The 3,702-nt window shown below is 42.7% G+C and overlaps 1 pseudogene; it reads left to right on the top strand.

Moving 5' to 3' along the window:
• The first annotated feature begins 756 nt into the window (after positions 1-756).
• Positions 757-877, top strand: LOC134929906 (5S ribosomal RNA; annotated as a pseudogene).
• Positions 878-3,702: the final 2,825 nt, after the last annotated feature.

Here is a 3,702-nt window from a genome sequence, read left to right as displayed (position 1 = left end):
ACTTAATGAATTTACACCTGGATTAGGTAATATACGTGATACATGCACCTTTGCATCTTTTATTGCACGGAAAAATCTTATCCACGTGGTACATAGACTATTGTACTATATGCACAAGTGACAGTCATTTATCACCAGCAAGTGAATAAGTGCTATTTTTAGTGTGGTCCATATTTCTATCAAAACAGTGGATGTAGATACATCTACTAATTTTTGGACCCTGTCAAACACACAAACACCTTCTCTTTTTGCACTGCAGAAATCCATATTTTTCTTAACACCAGCTGATGATATATATATATCATACGGAATATAATCTGTTTTATTATTTTCCTATTGCTTGAAAATAATTTATGACGGGGCATTAGAGCTGAAGGTTTCACTGCTTATGTTGTTTTTTGCACAATCCATAGTGTATTCTCATACATCCATTTGTGTTATGGAGACCAAATTTGGAGGTTTCCCTCTCTGCACAGTCAAAAGAATATTATAATTTAAAAATATTATTACCTGATATTTATATGAAATAACTGTGCAGCATAGATGTTTTTTCTACTTGTACTGCGACTGCTTAAACCGTGAAAATTTAGATGGGTATCTGAATTTTGTGTTATACGTTACCATCTGTGAAAAAAAATTTTGATATCTTATTTTCACATCAAATCAGCTGTTTCGATACCTGTGGTTCACATAATAACGCAAATCGGCTCTTATCTGTGCCCAATTAGGACACAGTGTGACAAGGGTGAGCATAAGGTCTGCGGTCATACCCCGCTGGAGATGCCCAATCTCATCTGATCTTGGAAGCCAAGCAGTGGAGGGCCGGTTTAAGTACTTGGATGGGAGACCACCAAGGAACACCCTGGTACTGCAAATATTTGCCACCCACTTGTCACTAATATAGAGCATTGTCTTACATCTCGGTTATGACCTATGATTCAACCACCTGCTAGGATCCAATTCCCATTTGGGATATATAGCAGTTTTCAAATGATGGTCATATATATATACACTGAATGAGCAACTTTTTTGACCACAGGTCGTCCTACAGTTGGAGTGTGTTTGTCCACAAAATCACAGACATACCCATCTCGGCCTATATTAGGTATTTGCACCTTGCAATTTATATATTACTTTCTATATTTTCGCAATGTCACTATTTAACAAATATTGGCGCTCATTGAACTCCTCAATAATTAATTTTAATGAGAATTATTAAAGCATTTCATTTTAGTTAGCTATTGTGACATCCAGTCATAGAACATTATCTGTATATGAGTGCTTCCCAATAAGAGTCTTCTTTTTTTCTTTTTTCTATGTTTACATTGAGAATAACTGACTCGGGGGAGCACCACTGATGGGCAGCTTTCTGATACATAAAAATAAGGAGTGCGTTACCTTATGTATCTGCTTCCCAAAATGAGGATTTGAACCTTAAATTTAATTATCAGTCAATACAGATAATTATCATTATACATATACACCTACTATACCAGTGCGGTTTCCAATTTCTTGTTTTCCAACTAAGTGACATGTTGCCCACTGGAAGTTACCAGTCCACTATAATATAGAGCTGTTCACTGTGTGGTAAATTGGTCATATTCAAATTATTTCTCCTATATTCCATATCCCACTAAAATACTAGAGGGCTCCATTTAAGGACCTAAGTCAGACCTGATCGTAGCAGCAAATTTGTTAGCAGTTGGGCAAAACCATGTGCACTGCAGGTGTGGCAAATGTAACATTTGCAGAGAGAGTTAGATTTGGGTGGGTTAGTTTGTTTCTGTGCAGGGTAAATACCGTCTGCTTTATTTTTACACTGCAATTTAGATTTCAGTTTGAACACACCACACCCGGGTGGACTTCAGTTTGCCGGCGGCCGGGCTCCCGATGACCAGCATACCGGCGCAGGAATCCCAACCGCTGGCATACCGACAGATTTTCTCCCTCTTAGGGGTCCACAACCCCCCTGGAGGGAGAATAGATAGCGGGGCGTGCCTAGCGCGCCACCCTGCCCGCAGCGTGGCGAGTGCAGCGAGCCCGCAAGGGGCTCATTTGCGCTCGCTCAACTGTTGGTATGCCGGCGGTTGGGATTCCGGTGCCGGTATGCTGGCCGCCGGGAGCCTGACCGCCGGCATAACATACTACACCCACCACACCCAAATCTAACTGTCTCTGCACATGTTATATCTGCCCCACCTGCAGTGCACATGGTTTTGTCCATCTGCTAACAAATTTGCTGCTATGATCAGGTCTGAATTAGGCCAAAAGAGTCATGGTGGCAGTACACTGTTGAATTTTTTTTTAACTTGGGGCACTACAATGTGACATAATATGACCTGGAGGCACTGTTTGATATAATGTAAACTGGGACACTACAATGGGGCATAACATTAACTAGGGCACCACTATAGTTCATAAAATCAACTAGAGCATTACAATGATGCATAAAATGAGCAACTGATGTGGAGAGAGGTGTCTTTCTAGAACGGAGAAGGGGCCCCTTCAAAATGTTGCTATGGGGTCCACAAAAGTCTAGCTATGCCCCTGGACTGTACCACAAATACAAACTATACATGCCAACAATTGGGACCCAGCAAAGTCTTTCTGGCTTCAGCAAAGCATTTCAAGCTTTACTGAGCCCCGCAGGTTGCAGTCATATGAGCATCCACAGGCTGCTGTAGCGTATGAACATTAGTCTGCAGTTCATCCCTGGCAGGGGTAGGCTTCCAGCAGCTTAGCAAAGGACACTGTTGAGGAGATGAACACCACTGGACCATACCAGACAGGTAAGTTATGTTACATACCGGTGGTACATTCATAACTATCACTGTGAAACTAAAGGAAATATGCCGCCTGTATTTAGTAGCACATATTGTTAAATTGAGACCTTATAAACGTCTTATTACATTTCATCCTACCACGGATTATTTACAGCCATGCAAAAGTACCGGAATTGCCAGAATGGATATGATTTTATGGACAAATGTAGGCTGCGAATGGAGGTGTTGGGCAGGGCGGGGGAATTCTTGCTGAGTGCATTATAGGCACAGGAGTGTGCTATTTTACACTCTTCAACCAATGTATATAATAACACACAGGTGTGACTCAGGGTATAAAGACAGTCCCAGTATCTCTGAGAGATGTATGTTACTCTTCCTACACCAAATTTGTCACATGTTGGGAATTTTAATCAATGCATGTGATGTCTCTATTAAGGGGCCTTAAGAAAATATGGTGACTATCAACGGCGGATACAGCCTCTGTGGTGTAGCGCTGGTTACCTAGGGGGTAATTCAGATCTGATCGCTGGGCAGTAATTTTTGCATTGCTGCGATCAGATAGTCGCCGCCTACAGGGAGAGTGTATTTTCGCTGAACAAGTGTGCGATCGCACGTGTAGCAGAGCTGCACAAACTGATTATGTGCAGTCTCTGCGCAGCACAGGATTTACTCAGCCGCTGCGATCACATCAGTCAGCTCGGGACTGGATTTGACGTCAGGCACCCTCCCTTCAAACGGTTGGACACACCTGCGTTTTTCCAGACACTCCCTGAAAACAGTCAGTTGCCACCCACAAACGCCGTCTTCCTGTCAATCTCCTTGCGAACCACTGTGCGAATGGATCCTTCTCACAAACCCATCGCTGACCGGCGATCCCTTGTGTAGCCGTCCATCACGCTTGCTCACTAACTCCCGGGTT

Source organism: Pseudophryne corroboree, chromosome 5 (genome assembly GCF_028390025.1).
Source record: "Pseudophryne corroboree isolate aPseCor3 chromosome 5, aPseCor3.hap2, whole genome shotgun sequence".
Lineage (NCBI taxonomy): Eukaryota > Metazoa > Chordata > Amphibia > Anura > Myobatrachidae > Pseudophryne > Pseudophryne corroboree.
The sequence above is the reverse complement of the archived record's forward strand: the minus strand, read 5'-3'. Positions and strand labels throughout refer to the sequence as shown.